Raw genomic sequence first — 10,424 nt, forward strand, 5'->3', positions numbered from 1 at the left:
GATATGATTGTCCATTATCATTATGGTAAGGTGAATTTAGTAGCAGATGTTCTTAGCACATTATCTATGGATAATGTATCCCATGTTGAGGAAAAAAGAAACGATCTAGTGAAGGATGTTTACAGGCTTGCTCGTTTAAGAGTTTGCCTTATGAGCATTTCAGTCAATGGGATTACAGTTCATAATGGTGAGGAATCTTCATTGCAGTGGAGGTTAAGGAAAAGCAAGGTAATGACCAATATTTGCTTTAACTTAATTGTGTAGTCCACAATCAGAGAGTGGAGGTTTTCTCGTAGGGGGAGATGTTATACTTCACTACCAGGGTAGATTGTGTGTTCATGATGTGATGATTTGAGAAAGAATATCCTTGAAGAAGCCCATACTCCAGATATTTTATTCACCCAGGTTCCACTAAGATGTATTATTATCTGCGGGAAGTCTATTGGTGGAATGTTATGAAGAGGGATATAACAGATTTTGTGAGTAAGTACCCCGATTGCCAGCTAGTCAATGTAGAGCATCAGAAACCACGAGGTAGGACTCAAGCGATCGATATTCGTAGTTGGAAGTAGGATGTGATCAATATGAATTTTATCACAGGGTCACCTCGTACTCGCAGACAACATGACTCTATTTGGGTGATAGTTGATATGATGACTAAGTCTTCTCGCTTTTTAGCGATCAAGACTATACATTCGGCAGAGGACTATGCCAAGATTTACATTAATGTAATTGTGATGTTGCATAAGGTTCCTGTTAGGTAGTGGAGCCTGATTAATTTTAGGTTTTCCTATTTATTCTCTATTTTAGGGTTTCCTATTTATTCTCTATTTTAGGTTTTCCTATTTATTCTCTGTAACCAAAAATACTCTGATTTATTAATATAAATATACCTCACCGCCGTGGAAGTTTACTCACGGGGTTTTACCACGAAACATTAGGTTTTCTCTTTCTCTCTCTAGATCTCTCATGTCTTTCTCTTGAAAGTTCTTGTGTTCTTCATTCATCTAGTGTGTGTGCGTGAATTCGATCCTAACAAGTGGTATTAGAGCCAGATTCAATGATAGAGTCAGGTTCAGTGGTTCGATAATTGATGATTGAACCAGGGTGGAAAGTGGTGTTCATCTTGGCGGGAGTAGTTTTAGCTACAACTTTTTTTGACAGTAATGAAGATTTTGTTGGAGAAATTGTTTCAGAGAGGTTCTCTGTGTTGAGACATAAATTTTGCAAAGGAGATTATGGAGAGGAGAAGCAAGTTGTTAAAGATTAAGTAAAGAAGGTGGACAAATTTATTTTGTCAGAAATTCAGGCGAAGGGGGAGATTTGTTGGGTGTTATTTGCCCTGATTTCTTACCATAAATAGGTTTTCCTTTTAGGAAAAGGTTTTGAATTGACTAATCCATTTTTTGGTAGGAAAAGGTTTAGGACTCTATGAATAGAGGCATGTTCCTTCTAACTTAATTAGCATTCACAATGTAGTCTTAAAGGTCTTTGAGAGTTTTGGTTATGGAGAAAATTTTTGGGTCGCAAGCTTGATACCTAATCACTTGTGTGAACCTCCCATGTATTCCGAGTGAATTGGTTGAGGTTGTTTCTCTCTGTATTTTGTACTCTCATATTTATAGTGGATTGCTCATCTCCTTTGTCAACGTAGGTCGATTGACCGAACCACGTTAAATCTTTGTGTCTTTTGGTATATTTCTTGTTGTATTCTTACACGTGGTCTTTCGAGGTTTGCTTTGCTAGCTTCCACGTTTGAAGATGCAGATCGAAGATTATCTGTACCAGAAAGATCTTCACGAACCGTTGACCTGGGTGAAGTTGAAATCCATGACAGAGGAGAACTGGAAACTCAAGGATCGCCAGGCTCTAGGAATGATCCGGTTGACTTTGTTAAGAAACGTGGCGTTCAACATCGTGAAGGAGAAGACTACGTCCGGTCTGTTGAAGGCACTTTCAAACATGTATGACAACCCATCGGCTATGAACAAGGTATATTTGATGCGTAGATTGTTCAATTTACATATGTCTGAAACTGGATCCGTTTATGATCATATAAACGAGTTCAATATGATTGTGAGTCAACTCAATTCTGTGGATATTAATTTTGAAGATGAAATTAAGGTGTTGATTTTGATGTCATCTCTGCCCGAGTCTTGGGATACTTTTGTTGCTGCGATTAGCAGTTCCCGTGGATCTGAGAAATTGAAGTTTGATGAAATCCGTGATGTTGGTCTTAGAGAAAGTATTCACAAACGAGAAGTGGGAGATTCATCAGGCAGTTCTCTCAGCGTTGATCGAAGGGGGAGAAGTAAGACGAAAGGCCAAAATCAACATGGTCGATCAAAATCAAAGAATCGAGGAAAATCACTGAACAGATCAAACGTGACTTGTTGGAACTGTGGAGAAAAAGGCCACTTTCGGACGAACTGTACAATGCCTAAGAAGAAACAAAATCAGAAATTTGGAGATGACAATGATTCTGTAAATTCAGCAGAGGACATTGGGGATGCTCTAATCCTTAGTGTGAACAACCCGGTTGAATCATGGATTTTGGATTCTGGTGCATCCTTCCATTCTTCTCCAAGCAAGGAGTTGCTTCAAAATTTCAAATCTGGAAATTTCGGAAAAGTATATCTTGCTGACAATAAAGCCTTAGAGATTGAAGGAAAGGGGGATGTTTGCATAAAGACCACCTCGAGAAACCAGTGGACATTGGAGGATGTCAGATATATTCTTGGGATCAAGAAAAATCTGATCTCTATTGGTCAGTTGGATAGCACGGGATATGCAGCAGAGTTTGGGAATGGTTCGTGGAAGATCATGAAAGGTGCTATGGTAGTAGCTCGTGGCACCAAATCTGGAACCTTGTACACCACTACAGGGGGTATAAACATGGCCGCTATTGCTGAAGGTGCTTCCGGTTCATGTCTGTGGCACAACAGACTTCGACACATGAGTACTAAAGGAATGAAGATGCTGCTTGCAAAAGGAACATTAGAGGGTCTGAAGTCTGTTGATATGGATCTTCGCGTGAGCTGTGTTATGGGAAAACAGAAAAGAGTATGTTTCAAAAAGACTCGTAGAGAGCCAAAGAATGTGCGGTTGGAAATGGTCCATATAGATGTTTGGGGACCATCTCCAGTATTATCACTCGGGGGATACAGATTGTACGTTACCTTCATTGATGATTTCAGCAGGAACGTATAGGTTTACTTCTTAAAGCATAAGTCAGATGTGTTTGAAACTTTCAAGAAGTGGAAAGCTGAAGTTGAGAATCAGACCGGTTTGAAAGTCAAATGCCTAAGATCTGACAATGGAGGAGAGTATGACAAATCAGAGTTCAAGGAATTCTGTGCAGCTAAGGGAATCAGATTGATGAGAACAGTTCCTGGTAAGGCAAGACAGAATGGAATTGCTGAGAGGATGAACATAACATTGAATGAGCGTGCAAGGAGTATGAGGATACACTGTGGGCTGCCCAAAACACTTTGGGCGGATGCTGTGAGCATAGCTGCATACTTGATCAGTAGGGGGCCATCAGTTCCTTTAGGGTTCAAGATTCCAGAGGAGGTGTGGACAGGAAAAGAACTCAAGTACTCACACTAGAGGACTTTGGTTGCACTGCTTATGTTCATGTTGATCTAGAAAAGAGAGACAAGCTTGATGCCAAGGTTGTGAAGTGTTACTTCATAGGATATGGTTCTGATTTGTTTGGTTACAGGTTTTGGGATGACAAGAACAGAAAGATCCTGAGACATTGTGACGTGACATTTGATGAGTCTGTCCTGTACAAGGACAAAGAGCAGAAGGTTCTAGAGATTACAAAGCAAGTGGGAGTTGAGGTTGAGTTGTAGAAGAGTAACCCAGAGAAGTCGAAGCAGATACTCAACCAACTCCTACTGAAGAATCTGAAGTGGAGCAAGTTACACTTGAGCAGGTGTTAAGGAGATCATCCATATCCATCAGGGAACCAGATAGGTATTCACCTTCATTACACTATCTATTGCTGACTGATGACGGGGAACCAGAGTCTTTTGATGAGGCCCTACAGGTGGAGGATTCGATCAAGTGGGAGCAAGCCATGGATGATGAGATGAGGTCACTTGAGAAGAACAACACATGGGTGTTGATTGAGTTACCTGCAGGGAAGAGAGCTTTGCTGAACAAGTGGGTATTCATAATCAAGACTGAACCAGATGGCAAAAGAAGGTTCAAGACTCGTTTAGTGGTTAAAGGATATTCACGGAGGAAAGGTATTGATTATGCTGAAATATTCTCTCTTATTGTAAAGTTAACCTCTATTCAAATTCTGTTGAGTATTATTGCATCGGAAAATTTGCATCTAGAGCAAATGGACATAAAAACAGCATTTTTACATGGAGATCTGGACAAAGAGATCTATATGCAGCAACCGGAAGGATTTGTGGTTCCACGCAAGGAACACATGGTGTGCAAGCTCACTAGGATCTTGTATGGACTAAAGCAAGCACCAAGGCAGTGGTACAAGAATTTTGACTCCTTCATGACCAAGAGTAGATTCTGCAAAGCTGAAAAGGATCCTTGTTGTTACTTGAAGAAATACACTGATTCATATGTCTTTCTACTCTTGTATGTGGATGGTATGTTGATTGCAGGATCTAGTATGAGGGAGATTTACAATCTGAAGACAAGGTTGTCTGCAGCATTTGAGATGAATGATTTGGGTCCAGCAAAGCAGATTTTGGGGATGAAGATTTCTCGGGATAGATTTGCTGGCACTTTAAATCTATCTCAGGAGTAGTACATTGAGAAGGTGCTAAGCAGATTCAGGGTTAATGATGCTAAACCCAGGACTACTCCATTGGCAAATCACTTTAAATTGCCAAACGAGCAGTCACCCTAGACCGCCGAGGAGCGTGATCACATGGCACTTGTTCCATATCCTTCAGCAGTTGCTAGTTTTATGTATGCTATGGTCTGCACTAGACCTTATATAGCAAATACAGTGGGAGTTGTTAGCAGGTACATGGCAAACCCTGGGAAAGAGCATTGGGAAGCTGTGAAGTGGCTTCTGAGATATCTGAGAGGTACATTCAGTACTTCACTTTGTTTTGGCAAAGGCAAGGTGACTCTACAAGGTTTTGTAGATGCTGATCTTGGTGGGGATGTTGACTCGAGCAAGAGTACATCCGGGTACATTTACACCATAGGTGGAACAGCAGTGAGTTGGATGTCCAGGCTTCAGAAGTGTGTTTCTCTTTCATCTACTGAAGCCGAGTATGTGGCAATAGCTGAAGCTGGGAAAGAGATGATATGGATGGCAGATTATATTAAGGAACTGGGCAAGAAGCAGAGCGAGAAGATTCTTTACTCAGATATCCAGAGTGCCATACAATTGGTGAAAAATCTAGTCTATCATTCGAAGACAAAGCACATCAGAAGGCGATACCATTTCACTCGCAGGGCAGTGCAGGATGGTGATATGTACTTGGAGAAGAGAGAGGGTGCAAAGAACCCGGCAGACATGTTGACGAAATGTGTTGATGTTGGGAAACTAAGGTTATGTAAAACCTCGGTTGGTCTTCTGTAGTTGTTGCTACAGATGTTGCGGTGCGGTAAAGATGTTGATGATGAAGAGATTTTTTTTGAGAATGTATTTTTTGTATGACTGAGTCAGTCTCCATGTGGGAGAATTGTTAGGTAGTAGAGCTTGATTAATTTTAGGTTTTCCTATTTATTCTCTATTTTAGGTTTTCCTATTTATTCTCTATTTTAGGTTTTTCTATTTATTCTCTGTAACCAAAAATACTTTGATTTATTAATATAAATATACCTCACCGCTGTGGAAGTTTACTCACAGGGTTTTACCACGAAACATTGGGTTTTCTCTTTCTCTCTCTAGATCTCTCATCTCTTTCTCTTGAAAGTTCTTGTGTTCTTCATTCATCTAGTGTGTGTGGGTGAATTCGATCCTAACAATTCCTTTGTCTATCACATAAGATAGAGGACCTCAGTTTACCTCTCATTTTTGGAAGTCATTTCAAAAGGTTCTTGGTAGTTAAGTTAACCTTCGCGTAGCATTTCATCCACAAATGGATGAACATGCATAGTGTACCATTCAGACCCCAGAGGGTATATTGAGAGCTTGTGTGATCGATTTAAACGGTAGCTGAGATTATCACCTTTCCTCTATTGAGTTTACCTACAAAAATATCTATTATTCCAGCATTCAGGTGGCCCCTTATGAGGCACTGTATGGGCGTATATGTAGATCTCATGTTGGTTGGTTTGAAGTTTGTGATGCAACTTTAATAGTGGAGAAAGTGAAACTCATTGAGATAGTATTAAGACAGCCCAAAAAAGTGATGAGATTTGGCAAGAAAGGGAAGTTCAGTCGTAGATATATATACCTTTACAAGATCTTAAAAAGGGTTAGCATGGTGGCATATGATTTAGCTTTTAGGAAGAATTAGGAGCAATGCATCATGTCTTCCACATCTCACTCTTGAAGAAGTGTGTGGGTGATCCAGCCTCTCTGGTGCCATTTGAGAGTGTGGCGGTGAAAGATAGTATGTCTTATGAGGATGTACCAGTTGTGACTCTTGCCTTCAGGTTAGAAGGTTGAGAAATGAAGAAGTCGCTTCAGTAAAGGTTTTGTGGAGGAGTCACTCCATAGAGGGAGCTACTTGGGAAGCAGAAGCAGCCATGAAAGTGAACTATCCACCCTTCTTTCCTTCCGATTCCACTCAAGCTTCAGGTAATAGTTCCTCTTTAGTATTAGAATTATGTTCCCTCAGTTTGGACTTGCATTTTCAGCGTATTTGTTTGTTCTTGGAACTCAATTATGTCATAAAGTTAGTCTTCTCAGGGTTTAGTAGTAGGGTTTGCAGCTCTCTACCTCTAAACCCGCTAGTTTAATCTTCATTCGAGGACGAATGTTCCCTAGGGGGATATAATGTAACACCCCATATCCAAAATAGACCAAAAACTAGTTTTCAGAAAATATGCAGGTGCAATCGATAGTAGTCATTGATGGACCATATCCTGATCCACGTTCTGTTCTGCACATCAGTCGATGGAGTCAGAAACTCCCAAAATCTTAGAGTAGAAAAATTTGACTAAGTGTCTAACTACGGATGGACCTACTTCGGTAGTTCAGACTACGGTCCGTAGTCTTTGTCCGTCGATCAATAGCCCATTTGCCCACTCTTTTATATGAACCATGATTGACCAGAATAGAGTATCGTTCAATCTATGGTCCATAGGTCTGACCGTTGATGGAAATTAATAGACAGTTTAGGGTGAAAAACAGTTGGATGAACTTGTATTGATCATAACTATTAGCACAAAATGAATTAGGTGTCCCATGACTTATGAAATGATAGATAATGAATTTAGCTTTTCATATCCATCGATTTTGCTAAACTCAGACCTCCAAGTAAAAGTGTATGTCCATTTTAGTAAAGGCTTGTTGAAAAAACCCAACCTTCGGACCCAAATGACAGATCATCGATTGAAAGACGGACCGACAATCTAGGTCGTTGTTTGGTCTGACGGCAATTACTCAGGGATATTTTGGTATTTTCTAACTTTGTTTAAACTTTAAGATATGTCTTCTTGACCCTAAATCATCATATTTTAGTCATTTTAAGACTATAAACATTACTAAAACTTTTCTAAGCCAAATCATTAATCAAAACATAGAAAATTTGAATCTACAAAGGAGAAAAAGTTCAAGAACCCTAGTTCAAGGACACAACAAGGTTCCAGCCATTCCTGCCCCGAAATCTAAGTATTTCTTCATGAATTTCTCCACCAAGTATGTGGAATTTCACTAGTGCGTTCCTTTTACCCATTTGGTCCCTACTTTTCAATCAGGTTCTCGATTGCCATATCAATATTAGACATAGGGTTTATAGAATTTCAATATAACTTCATGAATTAATTAGTTATATGTTCCAAATCAAATAGCCATGTTATTATTCAATTTCTCGCATAAATTTCAGAAACCTAGCTATGTTTTTCTTTAGTTCTTGAAATACACATGCTAGTTTAGATATTTCAGTAACTTCAGAGATACATCCCTCAGTTATACATGCATAATTATCAGACTAATTGTTGTATTCTCACTTTGCATTTTTAGTTTTGAGCTATCTAGTATTTACAGAAACTCAATCATAATAAGTTAATTACATAATTCATTGGGAGTAGAATAATTCTGAGTTGGACAAGGGTTTACCATACCCAATTAGTTCAAGAACTACTAGCCTAGTAGGTTGTGAGTCCCCTATGTGGGCATCAGTTTAGTGATCACGCCAGCATACCTTTATACCTGTAGTAGGGAATATTGGGTCCTCTCGATGGGGCATATATATCGGACTACAAATTTAACTCATGTGATTTTTATTATTGGTTATTAGTAGCTCCCAACGTGTAGTCACTTCCTATTGCATCGACCATTTATCAGCATATTTAGTATTCAGTTTCAACATACTATAAATTGGTCATTTCATTCAGTAGTTCAGAATTGAGTATATCATGTTCAGATTATTATAATTGCTTTTGTGCTTGTTCGGTTATGTTTTATTTCAGCTTTACTCTGTCTTAGATTATCAATACTTTCAAGTACCGATGCATACCTGCAATACATCTTCTCGTGATGTAGGTTCAAGATCTTAGAATCTAGATCATGAATAGATCAATTCCCGGTCTCCAGTTTAGCATATCAATGGTGAGTCCTCATTCTCCGAGAACAATATTCATGAGTTCATTTCAGTCTTATAGTCATGTAGTTTTAGTTTTTTTCTAGACTTAGCTGGGGCTTGTCCGAACATTTTTGTTCAGTTAGAGGCTTATTTCAGACATAGTTTCATATTAGTACTGAGTTAATAACTTCTTTGTATTAAACTCATTGTTTTCAAATATCTTTGTTATAGAATATGGGTATTCTCCATCTTTTCATTTTAAATTATGATTTATCTTCCGTAATGATTTATTTTCTTTATATGCTCATGATTATGCAAGCACGATTATCTTTGGATCACTTGTGGTCCTAAGTTCAATGTCCGCGTCTCGGGGGTAGCTCGGGGCGTCACATTGTCTACTTGTTCAACTTTATACAAGTTTAAGTGTCTATTTCTATACATCCAAAGTTTGAGGGTATAAATGCGAAATGAGGCCAAGTTAAAGGGCATATATGTATTCTAATAGAACAAGATAATGCTTACCCAAATATAATAACCCTCGATTTTTATCTTATCTAAGACCTATAAGCTGGAGAAATTTCATCAATAAGGTTATTTCAACGACAGTGCATGATAAATTAGAGATCATTTTTGTATGGTTGATATCTTCCACTTAATCAGGATTTTTAAAAGAAATGAATATTATTGAGAATATTTTACTTACTCAGGATATCACATCTTATATCACAAGATTAAAAAACCCAACCAATACCATTATTAAACTTGATATAACAAATGCTTATGACAAGACATCATTATTTTTTTTATGAATGTTTTAAGGAAAACGGAATTCTCAATGTTCTTCATATATATCACTTGAAGGCTTGTAGCTACTAATTGTACTATTGTGTTGGTTACTGGGGATATGGAGGTTCAAGTCTTTATTCACTGTTCTATGGGGTTAAACAGGGGGACCTTATCCCCACCTTTGTTTATTCTCGACGCTGAAGTTTTTTGTGTGGGTTTGAATTCAATATTTTTTTATGATAGTCGAATGCTTAAATGGAGTGCAAATCTTAACTATCATGATTATGCATATGACACAATTGCTTTTGTAGCTGCACATGAAATTTCCATTTAAAGTAGAAGGTGTTGGAGAGATATGAAACCCAATTAAGATAATAAATCAACAAACGGAAGAGTTCCTGGTACATGCATAAGAAAACAAGTGCACAACTAGGAGATTTATTTGATAGATGCAAATAAATCTCAAGGTTAATTTCTAGTTACTTATTAAAGTGTCCTATCACTCATGCTATGAAGAAAAAGAATGATTACAATAAACTCGTCAAGAAGGTGAAGAACAAGCTCCAAACATCGAAAGGGAAAATGTTATCTTTTGCTGATAAAGCCACATTAAACAACATGTATTATAGAGTATCCCTTTCTACACTCTTTCTCCAATTATTCCTCACAAATGTATAATATACTATAACTCCAAATTTATGAGATAAATGTTTATTTTTCTGTATTACTTCCTATGAATTTCATGAAAATGGTAATGTTGTCATATAAATTGTTATATTATCAGTCTTCAATATTATTAGTTTAGAAAATTATTTTAGTAACTTCATAAAAGCATATGAACGGTGAAGAGATACAATTTTCTATGACTTATTACCATTAGAGTGTTGGAAAAAGTGTTAATCATACCCAGGACAATGTCTAAACAACATAGCAATAGGAATAGAGTAAAAA

Source organism: Solanum lycopersicum, chromosome 12, assembly GCF_036512215.1.
Source record: "Solanum lycopersicum chromosome 12, SLM_r2.1".
Lineage (NCBI taxonomy): Eukaryota > Viridiplantae > Streptophyta > Magnoliopsida > Solanales > Solanaceae > Solanum > Solanum lycopersicum.